Source organism: Hemitrygon akajei, chromosome 5, assembly GCF_048418815.1.
Source record: "Hemitrygon akajei chromosome 5, sHemAka1.3, whole genome shotgun sequence".
In the NCBI taxonomy this organism is placed as follows: Eukaryota; Metazoa; Chordata; class Chondrichthyes; order Myliobatiformes; family Dasyatidae; genus Hemitrygon; species Hemitrygon akajei.
In genome coordinates, this window is record NC_133128.1 from 181,374,046 (window position 1) to 181,397,605 (window position 23,560).

The following is a 23,560-nucleotide window of genomic DNA, read 5'->3' on the forward strand; positions in this document are numbered from 1 at the left end:
CAGCCAGCTTGCAATATGAAGAAGGGATCATTTATTCAGAGTACAGAAAAATATACCTTGCTGAAAGCTGCTACAGCAATGGACGTTAAAAAATGACTGATCATAAATTGATTGTTCTGTGCAGCATTATATACAAAATGGTACCATGGATGGCTTGCAACTCCATAATAACAAATGAGAAAATGGAAAAAAAGTACAATTATTGCACACTGTTCCACTATCAAGAAGATGGCCCCAATCAGTGACGATCCTTGCATGCAGCTTCGATGGAAATCACCAAATATTCCCATTTAGGACTACTTCAGCTGAAATCCACAGTCACAGCCCTGCATACTTCAGTAAGCAACATCATTTTAAGATGTTCCATCTATACTCTGAATCTATCTATCAGTCTATCAATACTCTGGATGGCAGACTTGGGTCATGAGTGCAGTTCCCCTTTAAGAAAATAGAAGCATGGAAGGCTCGCTGGTCTACAGGTATAATTGAAACGCTGAGGCCTTAGGGCCCCACTCCCAACTATCCTGCTGGCAAACAAAAAGTCTCTGTAAAATAAAACTGAAGACCTCAGTCACTGTGTGTACTTTGCTTCACAGAAACATGGCTTACGCCCGCCATTTCAGATGCACTGCTGCAGCCCAATGGCTTTATCATTTCCCACAAAGACAATACGGTTCAGTCTTTTAAAGGTAGAGGAGGAGGAGTATGCTTGGTGATTAACTCATCATGGTGCACAGAGAGGCGGCTCTGTCTCAGTTCTGCCCACCTGACCTGGAACATCTAATTGTCAAGGATCGTCCATTTTATCTGCCATGGAAGATTTTGTCATCACCCTAGTTGGGGGATGTACAGTACTTTCCACCTCACTGGAGCAGCTGAGCACAGTGATCAGCAGTCACAAATCAACGCATCCTGATGCCTTCCCAATCATCGTGGAGGATTTCAACCGAGCCAATAACCACCAACATATCACCTGTGGAACCAGTGACGCCAACACACCACCACTGTCATACCACTATCAAGAACGGTTACTGTGCCATCCTACATCCGCACTTGGGCAAGTCTGATCACCTGGCTGCACTCTTACTCCCAACGTACAGGCAGAGACTAAAGACTGCAGCAACAGTGGTGAGGACCAAGAAACCATGCTTAAGGAAGGCAAAGGAGTGCTTAAGGGACTGCTTTGAGTCAGTGGACTGGACAATATTTAGGGATTCATCTTCAAATTTGAATAAATACGCCACAGTTGACATTGATTTCATCAAGACCTGTGTGGATGAGTGCGTGCCTTTGAGAATATAGCAAGTGAAAGAATGAATATGTATTAGTTATGTACAATTCATTTGTACAGACTCATCTATTTTCAAAATGGCCTCATTAGGATCTAGTCAAGATAGAACCAGGAAAATGTGAAGCCACCTGCTTATCTCTTGTACCTTAAGACTCAAGCCATCTCTGTTCAGAGCCGAATAGCTTCCTTTTTATGGCAAGGCATTAAGGCTTATTGAATTTTTAAATGGGGTTTGGCAATTATCTGGTTAAATGCTGGTCTCGTAAGTTGCTAGTCTTTGTTCCCTCCATCTGAAAGTTTGGCAGAAACAAATGGAAATAATGCAAGGTGTCTGCTGTAGTGTGGCAAAAAGGATTTCTATAAAAAGAGTAAAGTCATTTGTTGGAATGCTCCTTGATGGAGCGAAAAAAAATATAGAGAGATCAAAAGGGGAAAGAGTGCAAAATTTATAAAGTTATAATTTGATTGTGGGCCTTATATTTACTATCATTTATTACTTTTTACTTCTGTTCCTATTTACAATTTTGTTATTTCATTACATTAATGGCTGTACATATGTAAAAAAAACTTGATTGGCTTTAAACCTGAGAATATATTAAAAAAAAACCTGCAGCTGTTGTAAATCTTGTTGCTATATCCTACGGACCAGTTATTGCTCTTTTCTGTGCCTTGTGGCGCATTTTTTTTTGCTATTTTCTTAGCAATTGTCTGGTGTTTTTTTTTTACAAGGCTGTGTGGCTAGCTTGATGCTCAGGCCAGCATGGATACAGAGCGTGCAAGGGAACGGCCGGATTCAAACCCGGAACCATTCGCCTTAAAGTCCGGTGTTGATGCCACTACATCACTAACAAGCAACAAACTAGAAGAGCACGGTTAAAAATATATCTTTGTTCTTCTTAGCTATGAAAACATAGCATAGTCATCTGATAACCTTAAAGTGTATCTAAATCAAAATTTTTTGTTATCCTTATGTGATGTACCTTGAAATTTTATCCCACGCTAACATGCGCAGAATTGATGAAGGTAGAGCAGTGAACACAATGTATATGGATTTTAGTAAGGTGTTTCCAACAAGGGTTCTGTTATGAACATTCCCATGATAGGTTCATTCAGAAAGTCAGGAGGCATGATCCAGGGAAACTTGGCTGCATGGATTCAGAATTGGCTTGCCCATAGAAGGCGACAGTAGATGAAGCAGATTCTACCTGGAGAGGTTGGTGGCCAGTGGATTTGTTTTGGGACCCCTGCTCTGTGGTTTTTATAAATGACTTAGATGAGAAAATAGAAAGGTGGGTTAGGAAGTTTGCAGATGACAAGGTTGGTGATGTTGTGCATAATGCAGATGGTTATTGTAGTTACAACAGGACATTGATAGGATACAGAACTGGCAGAAAAGTGTGAAGTGATACACTTTGGAAAGTCAAACTTGCTGGGCAGAATGCAGGGTTAATGGTATGATTCTTAGTAGTCTGGAGGAACAGAGGGATCTTGGGGTCCACATCGTTAGATCCCTCAAAGTTGCCGAGCAAGTTGCTCGGGCGGTTAAAACTTAAAGGCATATTGGCCTTCATTAGTTAGGGGATTGAGTTTAAGACCGAGAGGTATTGTTGCAGCTCTATAAACCTCCCGTTAGACAACATTTGAAATGTTCTGTCAGTTCGGTTTGCCTCATTATAGTAAGAATGTGGAAGCTTTAGAGAGGGTGCAGAGGAGATTTATCAGGATGCTTCCCCTGGATTAGAAAGCATTTCTTATGAAGAAAGGTTGAGCAAGCTAGGGCATTTCTCCTTGGAAAGAAGGATGAGGGGCAACTTAGAGGTGTACAAGAGGCATTTATAGAGCAGACAGCAAGGGCCTTTTTCTCAGGGTGGAAATGGCTAATATGAAAGAGCAGTTATTTATCTATCTATCTATTTATTTATTTATTTAAACAAACACTAAGTGGTGGGTGAGTGGTAGAAGCAAACATATTAAGGACATTCAAGAGACTCCTTGATGGATGAAAGTAAAATGGAGGGGTTTGCGAAGAAAAGCATTAGATTGATCTGTGAGTAGGTTAAAAGGTCCATACAACATAGTGGGCCAAAGGGCCTGTACTGTGCTGTTCCATACTTTACATATTCTATCCAAATCAAAAGGCATGAATGAACTAAGAGACACAATCTGCTCTTATTCCTTATCTTCAAAGGAGAGAATAGCTGCAGATGCTGGAAATCAAAGTAATACACCCAAAAATGCTGGAGGAACTCAGCAGGACAGGTGGCATCTATGGAAAAGAGTAAACAGTCAACATTTTGGGCTGAAACCCTTCATAGGGACTGGAAAAAGAGATAAGAAGTCAGACTATGAAGGTGGGGGAGGGGAGGAAGTAGTACAAGGTAGTAGATGATGGTGAAACTGGGAGAGGGGGAGGGGTGAAGAGCTGGGAACTCAATCATTGAAAGACAAAGGGCTGGAGAAGGGGGAATCTGACAGGAAAGGAGAGAAGGCCATGAAAGTAAGGGAAGGGAACGGAGCACCAGAGGAAAGTGACAGGCAGCTAAGCAGATAAGGTGAGGAGGAGAAATGCAAATGAGGAATAGAGAAGGAGAAGGGGAGGGGGAAATCACCGGAAGTTTGAGAAATAAACGCTCATGCCACCAGGTGGGAGGCTACCCAGACAGAATACAAGGAGTTGGTCCTCCAGCCTGAGTGTGGCCTCATCGTTGTGGAAGAGGAGGGTACGGACTGGCATGTCAGAATGGGAATGGCAAGTGAAATTAAAATGGGCGGCCACTGGGTTATCCACTTTTTCTGGCGGATGGAGTGTAGATGCTCAATGAATGGTCTCCCAATCTGCATGAGGTCTCACTGATATATAGGAGGCCACATTGGGGGCACCAGATACAGCAGATGACCCCAAAAGACTCACAAGTGAAATGTCACCTCACCTGGAAGGTACAGTAGGTGACCTCAATAGACTGACAGTTGAAGTGTCACCTTACTTCTCCTACTTTCCCTGCTTAAAGATGAAACTTGGGATCAAAATATTTATTTTTTTTTGAGATTTTGAACCCAAGTCTCAATTTTTTTTCAGCAGGGCTTCCCAATCAATCACTCAAATTCTACCTATTTGAATATTCCAAAGGTTTTGCCCAGAACTCAAGATTTCTGTCCTGGGCCCCAGGACCTGGCTTCCATTTGCACCCTACCCTAACAGCTACTCAGCTCCAAGCTTTGTGTCTGTGAACAAGCAGTCAGCAGAGATGCATACTTTATTGTTAAAACTGTTTGAAGATAATAGCCATAAACCCATCCTGTAATGAGTATTTTTGATCAACTTCTAATTATAGGACAGTTTTTCTCTTTCTACAGTCAGTTCAAATCCCAAGACAATTGGGCTTTGGTGACTAGAGCAAGGAGTGACAAGGTTTTATATCCTCTATTTTACTGTCTTAGTTAGTAAATCACAAAGGTTATGGAGGCCGCGACAGTAGAATGCTCCTCCTGCAGGGAGTGAGAGATCAGATACATATCCAATATCCCTGATCACTACACTTGTAGAAGTTTAAGGATGACACAGCTAGGTGGAATCGTTGATAGTGCGGCAGATATTGTCTCGCTGTGTGACACCTCTGTCCTTTTATTAGGGAGAGAGAAAGACAGAGAGCCTGTGGCACGAAGTGTCAGGTAATGATTAGTTTTTGTTGGTTCTGTAGATCATGGTCTTTATTCGGGGCCTCACCATTGTATGCTTGGTGGGTGGAGGGTGCTGATGCTTTTTGTGAAATAAGTGGGGGAGGAGAGGGATGGGTTAATGCTTTGCTGCTGCTTGTGCATGGGAGAGGGGAGTAGGAGGCTTTGTGGTTCTACCAATTTTACTGTCACTCATTCTTTGGGGTACTCTTCTGTTTTGTGGATGTCTGTGAAGAGCAAGAACTTCAGGCTGTGTATTGTATACATTCTCTGATATTAACTGGAACTACTCAACTATTGATAGTCTCAGACAGAGGGAGATTAACATGTTAATGAAAAAGGCTGAAAATGGCAGATGGAGATTAATTCTTATAAATGTATAGAAATGCATTTGGGAGTACTAATAAGGATAGGACATGCATTTCATGAATGGTTGGGTCTTGGAGAGTTTTGAGGAACAAACAGACCTCAAAGTCCATATATCTTTGAAGGTAACAACACAGACAGATAATGGGATCAGGAAGATACATGCAATACTGCCCTTCATTAGTTTGAAGACAGCAGGGAGGTGATTCTCCCAATTTATACAACCTTTGTCAGACCTCATCTGGATTACTGCATGCAGTTCTGGTCATTATGATGTAGGGAAAAAAAAGTGTGCCAGCACTAGAAACAATGCAAGGGCAATTCTCCAGAAGTTGCCCAGATGGGAGTAGTATGGAGAAACCAGGTTCATTTTCCCTGGAATGAGGAGGATATGAAGGGACACAAGTAAAATATACAAAATTATGAAAGCATAGATTGCATAGATTCCATAATCAGAGGTAAATAAAACTAGAGACATAGATCTAAGATAAGAGGGATGATGTTTAGAGGGGATATGAAGAAGACTTTATTCATCTAAAGAGTAGCAAGTACAGGTGGCCCCCGTTTTTCGAACGTTCGATTTACATCAACTCGCTGTTATGAAAGACCTACATTAGTTACCTGTTTTCGCTAACCAAAGAGGATTTTTGCTTTTACGGAAAAAAAGACACCCGCTTTATACGTGCGTTTACCCCAGGAAAGACTACAATGACCGTGAAGCCTCGTGCGGGCAGTTGTTTGCGCATGCGTGTACATGCGTAGGTGTGTACGTGCACATGCATGTCAGTACTGATTTTTTTTCTCCAAATCGATTTTGGCTCGCTGTCTTCCCGAGTTTGATAAGTGAAACTACACTGTACATACAATATTTCTACTTTATATAGGGTGTATATTTATCAAATCACTCCTGCTTTTACTATATGTTAGTGTTATTTTAGGTTTTGTGTGTTATTTGGTAGGTTATTTTTTGGGTCTGGGAATGCTCAAAAATTTTTCCCATATAAATTAATGGTAATTGCTTCTTCGATTTACACCATTTCGGCTTTCGAACGGTTTCACAGGAATGCTCTACCTTCGAATAGCGGGGGAAACCTGTACTTAGAAAGCACTTAGAGAGAGTGCTTGAAGCTGGGCTGCTGAGAACATTTAATGTCCAGATAAGCATCTGAAACATTCAGGCATAGAAGACTGAACAAAGCTCTGAGAGACAGCATTAATACAGAAAGATGCCCACTAGTTAGCATGGACAAGTTTGGCTGAATAGCCTATTTGCATGCTGTACAATTTCATGACTCTAGTTAATAAAGGGAATATTTACATTGGATTAAATTGGTAGGCACTGTACCATAGGGGTCAGCACAATGCTTTACAGTGCAGAAGACTGGGCTTCATATCCCATCGCTGCTTGTAAGGTGTTTGTACATTACACTTGGGTTTCCTTCGCTGCTCCGGTTTCCTCCTAGTCCAAAGACATACCAGTTGGTAGGTTAATTGGTCATTGTAAATTGTCCCATGATTAGGCTCGGATTAAATTCGCTGATTGCTGGGCAGCACAACTCAAAGGGCTGGAAGGGCCCATTCCACACTGTATCTCAATAAATAAATCCAACTAATGTAAACAAGTTTTTAAACAAGGAACTTTATAATATTGAAATCTTTCATCTTAAGAAACCACAAAAAAATGCTGACTGCTTAATATACAAAATAAAAACCCTGAAAATACTGATATTTCTGTTTTAAAAAATCATTTTTTTTAATCTTAATGATTATTGATATGTTTTGCAACTACATTTCAAGGACAGTTCCCTTTAGTTTCTTTGAAATGTTCTTTTATCAGAAGCCTCTTCTGCTTCTCTGCCTTTTTATTTGTTACTTACAAAATGTTACCTCATTAAACTTGTTCAAACTGGCTTTCAGTGTTGTTTAACATACTTACCTTGCAAACAGCTGAGCCAGATCTACCAGGAAGTTCCAAGGCCCAAGGCCTAACTCTGTACTGCACTGAGCTGTTAGACCTCAGAGGAGGCAGCTGGGAGAAAATGATCAACCTTAACTGCCTTTAACATCATAGATCACAGCCTACAAATCTGACAGTAATGACTGACCATACCCCAACCAAATCAATAACTTCTGGATTAGATTGAGTCCCTCAAGTGATTTTAGTTTTCGTCAGGTTTCTTATTCTTTTAAAAGACCACTATCACTAACTAAGAGTGCTGTCTCAGTTTCTGACTTTTGCTGAAGATTTCACTGAGGCAGCATAACAAATATACAAAAAAGGCAACATTTTATAAATTTTAATGAAGTATAACTTCAAGCTGTTTTTCAAAGATTCAAGTACATTTATTTTTAAAGTATGTATGCAGAATACAACCCTGAGATGCATTTCAAATAAGCTTAGGACATGTTTTATGTTCCCAAGAACATAATTAAACAATAAATGTGTTTCATCCAGCACACGTCAAGTAACACTGGCAGCAACTGAGGAAGGAAATGGACAGTCAACATTCAACCCCCTCCGGTCTTCTCCTATCATTTCGCATTTCCCCCTCCCCCCACTACTTTCAAATCTCTTAGTATCTCTCCTTTCAGTTAGTCCTGACGAAGGGTCTCAGCCCGAAACGTTGACAGTGCTTCTTCCTATATATAGATGCTGCCTGGCCTGCTGTGTTCCACCAGCATTTTGTGTGTGTTGTTTGAATTTCCAGCATCTGCAGATTTCCTTGTGTTTGCTAGTCAACATTCATTTCCCACCATAGATGAGGCCTGACTGCCGAGTTCCTCCAGCACTTTGTTTGTTGCTCCAGATTCCAGTATTTGCAGTCTATTGTATCACAAGTTAAATTGTTCCCAAGTTTTCAGCAGTATTACCCAACTGTCAAGTTAGCTAATGGCATTTACATTACAAACAAATCATCTGGAATGCCCCAATCAAAGTTAACTTTTGGTCTGGATTCCAAAGGATAGAACTTTTTCCAGAATGCATCTGCATTCTTGCGTCTCAATAAACTTCTTCCCTTTTGATTTTTCACTAATATTCGCCACCCTGTTCTGAAGACACAGACTGGTGAGGATCTGTGATCCATAATGACTAAATATTTTCTGGTAATGTTTTCATTTACAACAATTCAATATTATAAGTTATCTGCTTTAACCTGAAACCTGAGCTCTTTATATATTCTATCACACTGAATCAATTTTATTGATATCCACAATGTACCAGCTAATTTATATTTATAAATTTCACTGTAAAACAATTTAAGCCAGACTATTAATAAAAATTGAAGCTGTAATTAACCTCCCAAACCACTGACAATCAATACAAACATCATTAAGGTAGATAAAATCTTGTTGCCCAGAAATTTCCAAACTCTTTCTTCATCATCTTATCCACACCTTATATCAACATTGCTCATCCAATTACGGTAATATTCATTTCTATTTTATTTAGCGATAGCAAATCTGCACTTCTAGGCCTTCTAGCCTTGCCACACCAGCAAACCCAATTAACCCTAACCCAATCATGGGTCAATTTACAATGACCAGTACATCTTTGGACTATGTGAGAAAACCAGAGCACGCAGGGAAACCCCACACATTCCAAAGGGAGGATGTACAGACTCCTTACAGCACGGCACAGGAATGGAACTCTGAAACACCCCAAGCTGGGATACCGTCACACTAACCTTTTCACTGCCATAAATTTAACTGCAAAAAAATTATTAAAGGAGCTGGAGCAATTAAAGAAATTCATGTTGATATTTAGAACTATAATTTCTAGAAGTGATATGTTTTATAAATTTCAAAACAATGTCAAAATATTATATCCCTATAGCTAATATATATCTTCTATATTTTTATGCTGCATTTTGAAAATCATACACAATTCTTATCCTGATGTCTGCTGTGAATACCAAAATATTTTGAGAAATTATATGATATAGCTATGGAAATGCAGAATACAAAACTTAACACTCCAGCTTTATTAATTAAATTTCTGCAGCAAGGTATACATTTTAGGTAATCATATTACATTTATATAGAGATTGCTTAAGATATTTCCATTAGCAAGTTAGTTTAGCATCTTTAGGGAACATAACTGCTCACCAGCTAAGACATCACATTTGGTTTATGTTCATCTCACTAAAAAGAGCTCCTAAATAAAATGAAAGGAAGCCTATTTAAATAATTGATACAAAGGGCTTTGAAACCCTTTGATTTCTTCATAAAAATAGTGAAAATATAAACACCAAGATGGAAACACATTGTGCACTTCAAAACTAAAAATTATGTACCCTTCAAAAAAATGTTAAATTTCCAAAAGGAATGCTAGTTTTGCTCTGCTTTGGTGACTTGTTGCTTCGCTGCATAGCTGTCTAAAATTAGTTTTTTTAAAATTAAACACTGCTCTTTTCACGACTGCCTTTACTAATATGAAAGGTCTCACCCAAAAACTTCTATTTATTCATTTCCATAGATGATGCCAGACCTGCTGAGTTTTACTAGCATTTTGTGGGTATATGTTGCCTTTACAAACACATAGTTTTGTAGTAACAGTTCAAGTAAATGTGTAAAAGTGCAACAGGTTTAGTTTCACTAGTATCCTGGAAGCAAGCTTGCTTGTTTATACTGACATAAAGCAATCTGGCTTCATATTTAGTCAATGATAGCTCAGGACAGTTAAAAAACATGTTTTTACCAGGTGACCTTTAATCCACCTTTGAGTTAAATAATAGGAAATAAATTGCCACCAGAAACCAAGAAACACAACCTATTTTAGTTAAGCTCGGCTCTGCTTGGCAAAAGACTCAACAGTATAGACCTTTATACTTAAGTAGATTCTGAAGTACAAACAACCTTGAAAAATATTATTGAATATTAATTATACAATGAAGCACTCCCATCTAGTGGTTTAAAGTGACAAGCAAAAATCTGTCTGAATACCCAGGCATCAGCTACATTTGCATTTAATAGTTAGGGCGCCAGTAATCAAACTCCTTTGCTCCTTTTTAAATTTGTAATCTATCCCTCGGATTTACATTCATTTAACATGCCACCATTAATTACTCTTCATACTAAAACTGAGCGGATAATTTTAACAAACTGGCCTTTAATTCCCTGCAAGCTGCCAGGCTAAGTATTCTTGCTGATAAACCATATGGCAAGAGTGGTTTAGCTTTTACAAACCGTCACTGTTAAGTTCCTGACAAAAGTCACCCTGTTTATTTTAATAATTGAGGTCCTGCACAACGATAGTGCATTGCACACAAGGGCATCAAGTGTTATTGTGGGGTTTTGGGCAAGACTACACTTATGTAAAAGTTGAAAGCCACTTCAACAAATGACAGAGTTGTGCCTGTCAATATAGCCAGCTACTAAACATGTCTAAAACCGGAAATGTTTCTGAAATATTTAAAAATCATTTAAAAATTATTAAAAGTAAACAATAAAGATTAAAAACCCAAGAAGTTTAGCAGATTTAGAAACAATTAAGTGCACTTAATTAAACTGAATAATTCAAATAAAAATTAAAATTACCCAAACAACACATACAAAACACTGGACGAATTCAGCAGGCAAGGCAGCATCTATGGAAAAAAAAGAGGATACAGTCGACATTTCAGGCCGAAACCCTTCACCAGGACTAGAAAAAATGAGGAGTCAGAGTAAGAAAGTGGGGAGGGGAGGAGAGGAAGGATAGGGTCTTCACCAGGATAGGGTCTCACCCCAAAACATTGGCTGGTTATACCCCGCTATAGATGGTGATAGATGAAACCGGGGGGGGGGGGGCGGGGAAGAAAGGAGAAAGAGATACAGGGCTAGAGAAGGGGCAATGTGATAGAAGGCCATGGAAGAAAGAAAAGTAACCCAAAATTAACTATTGCCCTTTGGAGCAGTTCCTTTAAATACAAATGAACGCTATTGCTGATCCTGTGTCTGGTCTCACCTGGCATAGGTAATGTGAGTTGATTCCTGAGCAACACACAAAATGCAGGAGAAACTCAGCAAGTCAGGCAGCATCTATTGAGGGGAGAGAAAGTTGATGTTTCAAGCCAAGACCCTTCACCAGGATAGGGTCTCAGCCCAAAACATTGACTGGTTATGCTCCGCTATAGATGCTGCCTGACCTGCTGAGTTCCTCAAGCATTCTGTGCATTACTCTGGATTTTCAGCTTCTGCAGAATCTCGCGTGTTTGTGAGTGGATTCCTCATCCTTAATGCTGGCTGAATGTCACAACTCCAAGATCCAGTGCTGAGTAGCACAAGGAGTACAAAGTTAGAGCACAGTCAAGAAAAGGTTAGCACAGAAGCCAGTGAGTTCAGAACTTCTGCATTCAGGCGCTTGAGAGGGCAGCCAGAATTCCAGAATTCAGCAGCATAAATACAAGGAAATGCACTTCCCAACCAAAACTGAGTTTTTGGAATGTCGAGAGTAGACATTGTTATGAATGTACCACAGCTCTGAGGGGCCGAAGGGTGCGGGACCAGCCCCCTCCTTCCGGAGAATCGCAAGGTCGCTATTAATTCGGGTCTTGGACCCAGGAAATGAGAGACAATGCAACGGATTTGACCATTGTTCTTAGAGACACCTGTGTGAATTGCGACTCTATACTACGTGCCAGCTATCAGGGACATGGACACCCTCGGGCAATGTGGGGTGGGGATTGTATCACCCTACCTTGATTGACATCTACAAATCTGCCAGTCACGATAAAAAGGGGACTGCAGGAGGCAGTACCCCAGCGACGCACCAGAAGGAGACCATCGCTCATCGCTCCCGTGAGGACGGGAAGCTGTTCGGGAGCCACGTGTGATTTGGTTCCCCTAGCTTGGGGAACGAGTGGCTGATAACCCCGAAAAAGAGTTCGAACTGACAACGGGGAACCCACGTTCCCGATTCAATGAGTTGAGTCCAAAAGGCTGGCAAGTTTATTTTCTCTCTCCAACACGTGAGACCCCTGTGGTCCCCGAAAGGCTAAAAGCCTGCATGAACTTCAGAGACTTTGATATTTCCATCGGACAATAGTTTCACTCCTAGACAAACGATAGAGCTACTTCTTAATGTTGATTATTACTATACCCGCGCTTTAGATTGAGTATTGATGACGTATATTATCTGAATGTTTGTATTAACCTTACTTTTGTGCCCCTTCATAAATAAAAACATTTAAAAATAGTACCATCAGACTTCAGCAGACCTCTCTCTCTTTGCTGGTAAGTGACCCAGTTACAGGGTTCATAACAACATACACAATTAAAGTTTGGATTTATCTAAATTTTGATTGTTTATTGGCTAATCAAAGCTAATAGTTCATACAAAAATTATCAATTAATCAGATATAATAAGCATCTTGAGAATTTACCCATAATGGAACAACCATTTATAAAATTGCTCAAGGTGTGAATCACTGGGATTCAGAATACATTTAAGTTTTAGTTTAGGACTGATGGGAACACAGAAAAACAAATTGCTCATGCTAGTTACCCTGAGACCATCTAAAGTCATGTATAGTCAAGAATTGAAATATGATTAGTGTTAGGGTGAGCTAAAAAAGAAATGCCCATTGGTCAGCTAACAACCAATCCCAGGCTAACTTTCACTACCTGATTGCTCCAATCAACGTCTTGAATGTTTTCTTTGGGTAAACCATTTAAATAGTCAAGCTTTGAGATGTACATTTGAGTTTTGAGATTTGTAATTGATAGGGTTTAATGAATAAAGGAATATTTCAAGTTCCAGCTTTGTCCCATCTCCTGGCTTCAGGCCTCATCAGTAGTTATCAGTGAGTGAACACGACAAGTAGGAAAGGAACAAGTATCTCCGCCTCAATTATATTATAAACAAATTGCGTTTTCAGAAAGATCAGCAGCATTTTCAGGTGCCTGTCTGCCCATATGTACCTGATAATATTGAATTCTTTTTTCAGCTAACCATGATGAATTAAGTATTATCAACATTTGCCTGCTAGGCCATAACTAGGCCACTGTACTCATGAGTAAATCTGAGCTCCTAAACTATAAAAAGGATATCAATACATCACACAGGATTATACAAATGTGATTTTATGTCTTAAATTTAGAAGTGTAACCACAGACTCAGTGAGGAATTTGTTGATATTACAAAAGGTGGTGGGAAATAGAATGAAAACCCTGGCTCATGAAGAAAAAAAGCATGAATGATGAAGCTACAAAAGGAGGAAAGAACTGCATAATATATAGCCAATTTACAGCTTAAAGATCAAAACCATTTTGTCATGAATTCAAGATGAATAAAACTCAAAAACATTAAGAATATTGAGAAACATTTGTTCAATGTTAAAGTTTGGTTTTTGAACACATTAAGACAAAAACATTTGATTACCAAAAAATCTGCTTGAAGAGGTAAAACTTCCAATGTTTACTTTGTCAGCAGACATTAAATATTAAAAGATAAAACATCAATTAGTTATTCACAGTCTGGAAACTCACCACTATTCAAGATGCTCTTAGTGTTGTTTAATGCACATCACACCAATCAGAACTGAATTGTCCACTCTCATTTGGACGACAGGATGATCACCTTACTGGTGGTATTTTCACCTGAGAAAAACCCAAAAATGGAGAATGATTCATTTCATGTTATTTTAAGCTACAAATTAACTACCAACATTATCTGATTTCTCATGTGAATACCTCAACTATTTACTTACTTTAAAGTCAGTTATTAAGTTACATGAAACATCTTGTCCTCAGTAAATAATCAAATAAAACATTGTTTACGAACATTAGTGCACCTACATTTACTGAGGAAAATTTAAAACGCAAGAATACATTACAAGAACCTTCAATTGAACTGCCTCATAATACAAGGTCATAATTGAAAGACAGCTGCATAAATCACGTTTCAGAATTAGTCATGTAATCATAAACAGGATAGTAACAGATCCTTTGGCCCACTGACTTTGCATCAACTATCAAACACGATTTGCAAATATCTAATTATTCTCTATACATTACCATCAACTTTTCCCCCACCACACCCAGATTGCACCTATGTACAAGGGATAACCTACTAGCACATCTTTGGAATATGGGAGGAAACAGCAGTAGTGAGAAGAAACCCACATGGTCACAGACAGAATGTGCAAACTTGACACCAGACATCAGAAATGAACCACGGCTGCTACACATGCAAGGAAGCCACATTTCAGATGCACCACAATATCTCTAAAAATTTGATGAGATTTTTTGCATACACAACCGAGAACCACAATTTCTAAATGGGTGGTACTTTTCACTTTTCAAGTGAATGAGAGGTTTAAATCAACCCTGATGTTATTTTAAACTAACATCTTGCAAGTATACTTCAAGTCTTGTGCCAATATCAAGTAGGAACGTTCAAAGGAAATTATATATGTCACCATATACAACCCTGAGATTCATTTTCTTGATGGCATACTCAATGTCCAATAACGTTAATAGAATGAAAGACCGCTCCAACAGGGCAGACACCAGTGGGCAAAAGACAACAAACCGTAAATACAAGAAGAAAGAACAGAAGAAATAGTAATAAATAAATAAGCAAATCAATGGAGAACATGAGATGAAAGTCCTTAAAATTGAGCCCATAAGTTGTGGAACAGTTCAGTGATGAGGCAAGTGATGCTGAGTGAAGTTATCCCCTCTATTTCAAGAGTTTGATGGTTGAGGGATAATAACCAATCCTGATCCTGGTGGTACTGAAGTTCCTAAACCTCCTTCCTGATGGCAGAATCAAGAAAAGAGAATGATCTGGGTAGTGGGGTTCCCTGATGATGGATGCTACTTTCCTGCAACAATGTTCTGTGTAAATATGCTTAATGGCAGAAAGATCTTTACCCATGATGGACTGGACCATATGCACTACTTTTTATAGGATTTTACGTTCAACTATATTGGTGTTTCCATGCCCAGCTGTGATGCAGTCAGTCAAACTCTCCACCACACATCAATATAAGTTTCTCTAAGTTTTAGATGTCATGCCAAATCTTAAAACTTCTAAGGAAGCACAGGCATGTTATTCTCAAATTGGAAGTATGATTCCAAAACAATTATTGAAAACTTGCATACATGCATGGAGCAAAGTCACTGCCAATGTATAACATGTAGTTAAGCTATATACAGTGGCATGCAAAAGTCTGGGCACTCCCTGGTCAAAATTTCTGTTACTGTGAATAAAAGATGTAAAAAAGATGTGAATAAAGCGAGTAAAAGATTACCTGATTTCCAAAAGGCATAAAGTTAAAGATGACACATTTCTTTAATATTTTAAGCAAGATTACTTTATTTGCATCTTCTACAGTTTCAAAATAATAAAAAAGGAAAAGGGCGCGAAGCAAAAGTTTGGGCGCCCTGCATGGTCAGTACTTAGTAACGCCCCCTTTAGCAAATATCACAGCTTGTAAACGCTTTCTGTTGCCAGCTAAGAGTCTTTCAATTCTTGTTTGGGGAATTTTCGCCCATTCTTCCTTGCAAAAGGCTTCTAGTTCTGTGAGATTCTTGGGCCGTCTTGCATGCACTGCTCTTGAGGTCTATTCACAGATTTTCGATGATGTTTAGATCGGGGGACTGTGAGGACCATGGCAAAACCTTCAGCTTGCGCCTCTTGAGGTAGTCCATTGTGGATTCTGAGTTGTGTTTAGGATCATTATCCTGATGTAGAAGCCATCCTCTTTTCATCTTCAGCTCTTTTTTTTTTTAAACACAGTGTGATGTTTGCTTCCAGAATTTGCTGGTATTTAATTGAATTCATTCTTCCCTCTACCAGTGAAATGTCCCCATGCCACTGGCTGCAACACAAGCCCAAAGCATGATCAATCCACCCCTGTGCTTAACAGTTGGAGAGGTGTTCTTTTCATGAAATTCTGCACCCTTTTTTCTCCAAACATACCTTTGCTCATTGCAGCCAGAAAATTCTATTTTAACTTCTTCAGTCCACAGGACTTGTTTCCAAAATGCATCAGGCTTATTTAGATGTTCCTTTGCAAACTTCTGACGCTGAATTTTGTGGTGAGGATGCAGGAAAGGTTTTCTTCTGATGACTCTTCCATGAAGGTCATGTTTGTGCAGGTGTCGCTGCACAGTAGAACAGTGCACCACCACTCCACAGTCTGCTAAATCTTCCTGAAGGTCTTTTGCAGTCAAATGGGGGTTTTGATTTGCCTTTCTAACAATCCTACAAGCAGTTCTCACGGAAAGTTTTCTTGGTCTTCCAGACCTCCACCGTTCCTGTTAACTGCCATTTCTTAATTACATTACGAACTGAGGAAACAGCTACCCGAAAACACTTTGCTATCTTCTTATAGCCTTCTCCTGCTTTGCGGGCATCATTTATTTTAATTTTCAGAGTGCTAGACAGCTGCTTAGAGGAGCCCGTGGCTGCTGATTGCTGGGACAAGGTTTGAGGAGTCAGGGTGTTAATAAAGCTTTGAAATTTGCATCACGGGCCTTTCCTAATGATGACTGTGAACAAGCCATAGCCCTAACAAGGTAATTAAGTTCTGAGACCTTAATTACCTTGTAAAAGTTATCTGAGAGCTCAAATCTCTTGGGGTGCCTGAACTTTTGCATGGTGCTCCTTTCCTTCCCCCCCCCCCACTCTAAAATTGTAGAAAACAAAAATAATACACTAATCTTGTTTAAAATGTTGAAAAGAATGTTTCATCTTTAACTTACAACTTTTGGAGATCAGTTCATCTTCTACTCACTTAACTATTCACAGTAACAGAAATTTTGACCAGGGGTGCCCAAACTTTTGCATGCCACTGTAAGTAAATACTTTGAATAATTTAAGTCTTCAGTACAAATAAATAGATCAGGTAGCATCTGGAAAGAGACTAAAGATAAACTAAGATTACATGTGGATGACACTGCATTTGGATTAGCCAGTTTTGATACAAACAGGAATGGCTGGTAATCGGAAACAGTCAAAGTTAATAAAATGTCCCACAAGCCGCAAACCTTAACAGAAGATGTAATACTCCTTGAGTCAATTTTTGGCTTCACTGGAATTTAGTAGGAAAGTGAAAAATGGAAAAGTGATAAGCATTGGAAATTTAGGGTCACTCTTACATATTCAATGAAGTTGTTCAATCTGCATTTACTTTCTCCAAGGCAACACACCAAAACATGAAACATGCAAGTGTTTGGATGCTTTATGTGAAACATTCTTGGCACATTCTCACCGTGGCCAAATAGGGTGCCTTTGGATTCTGGTAGATTTGACTACTATAGATTGTCTCTTTCAAAAGGTAAGTGGCAAAACAAAATGAAAGGAAAACAAAAGGGTTGTTGTACAGGCATATGAGCAAGCACGTGTTGTAGGGCTGGAGGGAAAGGGCCTCGGATTGGTCTGCTGGCAGCTGGCATGGGCTTAATGGCCTACTAGTGTCACAATGAACAAATTGGTTCATGTGCCGAGAAGTAAATGATTTCAACAGAAAGCCAGTTGCTGAAAGCAAGAGGTAATAAATGCATCTATCACAAAGTAGCAAAAACATTCAGGAGTCCACTATGGACATGGCACAGTTATGTATGCAGACACCCATCCCTGGGAATCCCCAAATGCAAACTCAAACAGGATGGATTGACCCATGCAGAAGAAATGCAAGGTCTTATTCAATGAGACTTAAAAATGACTGCATCAAAAATAGCACCTTCAAGTACGTGTTGTTATGATTCAGTCCTTAGCCCTTGTCACAAGCATTCTTTGGTGCAGGGTCTTCATCCAGCACCCACATTTTTAAAAAAATAAACTATACCTCTGCTATACCACTATGGAAGTCAGTAATGACTACTGCCAGTCCTTTCAAATTCTACCCCAGACACATGCAAATATACAATAGGCCTCACTCTGGAGAGGTTCCATCAGGACAACAAAGAGGTGGTCAAAGCAGGCAAAGGAGCTGCAATGGGAATGGTTTGAGTCAATGGACTGGGCCATGTTTAAGGACTCAGAGGGCCTGAATGAATATACCAGTACTATCACAAATTTTATAAAGTCACTCCTGTAAGAGTTTGTCCCCACAAAAATCATTCAAAGTCTTTCCCAAACAGAAACCTTGGATGAACCAAGAGATGTACAATTTGGAAAGGATTAGATTAGATTAGATTGGAAAGGATTAGACCCAGGAAAGTATAAGAAAGTATGATCTCTGGATAGCCATCTCACAGATAAAGTGGCAATTCCAGACCAAACTTGGAACACAGAAGGATGTTCAACAACTATAGCAAGGCTTGAGTACCAACCCCTCCTGCAAAGCAAAACCAAGCAACATAAATGACCACATGGTTTCACTCACAGATGAGCTCAATGCCTCTTATACTTGATTTGACCGACAAAATATGGAGGCACCTCATGAACTTCCACAACCCCTGACGGCACTGATTTCAGTCTCTGAGACCAATGTGACAGCATCCTCTGTGGGTAAATCCACAGAAAGCCTCTGGCCAGACAACATACATAATAGGGTATTAAAACCCATGGTAATCAACTGGCTAAAGTGTTTACAGTCATCTTCAAGCTCTTGGCATTGAGGTACCCACCTACTTCAAGCAGGCTTCAATTATACCGGTGCCCAAGAACATGACTATCGTCCAGTAGCACTTACATCCATCATGATGAAATGCTTCAAGATGCTGGTTGGGAAGTATATCATCTCCTGCCTGGGGAGTGACCTGGATCAGCAGCAATTTGCCAACCATCACAACAGGTCAATGCAGATGCTATTTCTTTAGCTCTTCACTCAGCTCCGCATTCAACACTTTCATCTCCACAAACCAATCAATACACTCCAAGACCCAGGCCTTGATACCTCCCTGTGTAACTGCATCCTCTATTTTCTCACTTGTAGATTCCAGTCAGTTCAGATTGGCAAAAACATCTCCTCTACAACCACTGTCAGGGAGCTTAGTCCCCTGGTCTACTCCCTTTTACCTATTATTGTGTGGCTAAGTATAGCTCCAATGCCTTATTTAAGTTTGCTAACAACACCACTGTTGACCAAATCAAATGTTTTGACAAATTGGCATGTAGGAGGAAGTTTGAAAATACATCTGAATTGTGCCACAACAATAACCTCTCACTGGTAGATCAGAGTTGGAGAGGGTCAGCAACTTTAAATTCCTTGGTGTTAACATATCAGAGAATCATTTCTTGGACCAGCACCCAAGAGGCATGACAGTACCTTTACTTTCTTAGAGCTCTGTGTAAGTTTGGCTTGTCACCAAAATCACATTCTGTGAATGCACTGGCTGCATCACGGCCTGGTATGGAGACACCAATGCCCAGGAAGAGAGAAGTCCACAGAAGTGATGGATACAGCCTAGTCCATCAAGGCCAAAGACCTCCCCACCATTGAAACAACACAGACAAAATGCTGGAGGAACTCAGCAGGTCAGGCAGCTTCTATGGGAAAAGTGTACAGTCAACATTTCGGACCAAGACCTTTCACCATTGAGCATATTTGCAGAGAACACTAACACAAGAAAGCAGCATCCATCATAAAGGTCTCCCACCATCCAGGCCAGGCTTTCTTCTCACTACTACCATGGGACAGGAGGTACAGAAGCCTTGGGTTCCACATCACCAGTAACAGTTAATACTCTACAACCATCAGACTCCTGAACTGGTGTGAATAACTTCACTCAACTCTGAACTGATTCTACAACCTACAGACTCACTTTTAAAGACTCTACAACTCAGGTTCGCAGTATTTTTATTTGCATAATTTGTCTTTTGCACATTGGTCAGTCTTTATATACAGTTTTTCGTAACTCAAATATTTCTTTCTTTTGTAAATGTCTGCAAGAAAATAAATTTCAAGGTAGTATATAGTTAATAATTTTTACTTTGACTTAACCTGATTTCCACCATGATAGTTCACCACTCCCCCCCCCCCCATCCCAAAAGAATTAAATACAGAAGTCACCAATTTCTTATTGGAGAATATGTTGCCAGAAGATACACTGATGTTCCAGCAGGCTTTTTCCACATACTTGGAGTATTGCGTACAGTTTGGGGCTCCTTATTTTAGAAAGGATATACTGATATTGGAGAGGTTCAGAGAACATTCACAAGAATGATTCCATGAATGAAAGGGTTACCGTATGAGGAACGTCTGGCAACTCTTGGTCTGTATTCTCTGGAATTCAGGAGAATGAGGGGGAATCTCATAGAAACATTCTGATTATTAAAAAGCCTGAACAGATTCGATATGGCAAAATCATTTGCCATGGTATGGGAGTCTGGGACAAGAGAACAACTTCAGGATTGAAGGACGTCCATTTAGAACAGAGATGCGGAGAAATTACTTTAGTCAGAGGGTGGTAAATCTGTGGAATCTGTTGCCACGAGAGGCTGTGGAGGCCAAGTCATTGGGTGTATTTAAGGCAGAGAAAGATAGGTTCTTGGTTAGCCAGGGCATCAAAGGGTATGGGGAGATGGCAGGGAAGTGGAGATGACTGGAAGAATTGATTGAATGACGGTGCAGACCCAATGGGCCGAATTGCCTACTTCTGCTCCTATATCTTATGATGTTATTTTACTCAAAAGTGTTTAAACTGTGCTCTTAGTCACACAGCCAGCCCATAAATTTCAGCTGTGATTTCTCACTTCTGGGGAACCATTAATCAACAAGTAAAAATAAAAGTCAGTTTGGGAAATCCCACACTCCAATCCTAAAACTAAAGGGATGCCCTAGAGGAGACTGAACTCCACAAAGACAAGAGGATTCATTTTGCAAGCTAGGCCAACTTGCTTAGAAATCTTCGAATATAACATAGAATTTTGTAATAATTATAACATCACTGCCTCTCCAACATACAATTGCTTGAAAATGTTTAAAAATATATTTAAAAGCTTCATTATCTCTTAACAAAATATTCCAATTCATAGCTATCGATGTTCACAAATCAGTTTATAGCTGTGCTCACCTAATTATATTGAATGGGATCGATTATCAACCTTAAATTTGACAGATTATCATTTACTTTGAGTACATTAAATAAATTTCTAATCTAAAAGTAAAAAATTGCCCAATGTTGAGAACCTTGCATGCAATATTTTATTAGCAAAGGCTAATCTTTTAATGTAGAAACTTTCCTAGTATTAGGAAGTTGAATCATCCTACAAATACGTGGTATTTTGTATTACACAATGGATCTATGGAACTAGAAAGACTTCTAGTCAGTAAAGATTAAGGAAAGGATTGGAGCAGCATCAATTTGATGTGAACCCACTTGGAAATCAAAGCATAACATTCAAACTATTTTCAGCTGCTTGACATATCTTCCTTCTGTCAAAGGAAAAAGTGATTGTTCACTGATGACTGTACAGTGCTTAGCCTCAGTCACAACTGCTCAGCAAATGAAGCAGTCCATGCCTGAGTACAGCAAAACCGGGGCCAATAAACAGAGAATGAGCCAATTTGTTTCCAAATCAACAAATAATATTCATGGCACAAAAATTCCAGGCAATAACCATCTTCTAAAAAGAAAACCAAACCACATTACAATTGCCAACTCGCTAAGAACTAACAAGCATACATTTCTTCCCAAAGAGTGACTTATGACCAAGAACTCATTGCCTCCTCCTGGAAGAATCATAGATGCCCAAGGGAATTTCAAGTTACTACCTATCATTCCAGTTCCCAAGAAAGACAAGATCACTGGATTTGATTATAGGCCAGTCACTTTGAGTTCAGTAATATGAAAAAATTTGAACTCAGATGTTGAGCTACCTTAAATCCATTACTGATCCTCTTCAGACGTGCTACTGTCTGGTTATAGAGCAAATCGTTCAGTTAAATATGCAGTTCTTGTGTCTTCACTACATTCTTCAACATTTGGACTTCCCCCAACACCTATGTGAGGATCTTGTTTGTCGATTTTAGCCTTGCCCTCAACACTATTGCTCCGGAGTTGCTCCACAGCAAGCTAACCCAGCGAGCTGTACCCTACAGCATCTGTCAGAGGATGACAAATTTCCTGACAGGAAGGAAGCAGTATGTAAAGCTGGACTCCTACTTGTCCAATCCAATGTGTATTCTTTCACCCCTCCTGTTCTCACTTCATACAAATGACTGTATCTCCACAGACAAATCCATTTAAATCCTTAAGTTTGTAAGTGACACATCGGTAGTTGGTCTCATCTCTAATAATGATGTGACCTGCTACCAAAAAGAGGTAGACTGTCTTGCAGCAGGGTGTGGTCATAACAATTTGGAGGCTTAATGCAATCAAGACAGTGGAAATGAGGATTAATTTCTGTTGACAACCCCCTAACAGCCCCCCACCACTTGAAAATTAATGGTCAGGCTGTTTCTGTGGTCAAATCATTCAAATTCTTGGGGACTACCATTATCAATACATTGAAGTGGGAAAGAGTCATTCAAATTCCTGGGGACTACCAATACACTGACATAGGAAAAGCACATTATGCTTATTACAAGGGAAGCCCAACAGAGACTGCTCTTCCTTTTCCACCTTAGGAAACTTAACATCTTAGAGCGTAACATGACAAATTTTTACTCAGCCATCACTGAGAGTGTTGTGACCACCTCTATCACCATTTGGTTTCCCATTATGTCCTCCCTCTCCACATCCAGATTGCAACAAGTGGTCCACTCAGCGGAGATCTACCAACATTAGAAGACCTGTTCATCACCAGAGCAAAGAGCGGAAAAAATTACTGCTGACTACATACACCCTAGCAGTCACCTATTCACCAAATTGCCAGAGAGACGCTACAAGTCTATCGCTACCAGCTCTATATCATCTCTGCAGCTTCTTTCTAAAACTCACTCAGATATAATACCTTAACTTGTCCCTGCACAACATCTGTTAAATGGTCTTTCCTGCTGGCCTTGTTCTGTTGATAATTATTGAGTCTGCTCACGTTTAAGTTTGATCATTGATGTTTGCGCATGTGACCATTCTGCTAATTGTTGATTGCTCATAGCTGTTTGCACTACTGTCTTTGTAAATTGTCGGTTGCTGCTGTGTTGTCTGTTATGGTATTGTCCTGTGTTTTATGCCTGGCACTGAACCACAATCAATTCTGGTATCTTTCACATACTGGCAGTGAAGTGACTCTGATTCTGAATTGTGCAGAAGAATATACTGATAGTTGGCCATGAAGAAGCAATCAGCAAATGAAAGAGGTATGTATGCTCTGGCAGCATAAGACCACAAGACAGAGGAACAGAATGA

The 23,560-nt window shown here is 39.7% G+C and overlaps 1 protein-coding gene across 2 annotated transcripts in view; it reads right to left on the reverse strand.

The window, feature by feature from the left end:
• The window catches only part of baz2ba (bromodomain adjacent to zinc finger domain, 2Ba), a 253,351-nt gene that overhangs the window by 203,873 nt on the left and 25,918 nt on the right, over positions 1-23,560 (reverse strand). For both annotated transcript variants that reach the window (XM_073047374.1, XM_073047375.1), the window contains exon 2: positions 13,802-13,912. The gene's annotated coding sequence lies outside the window, so the exon portion shown is untranslated. The remainder of the gene's footprint in view (positions 1-13,801; positions 13,913-23,560) is intronic.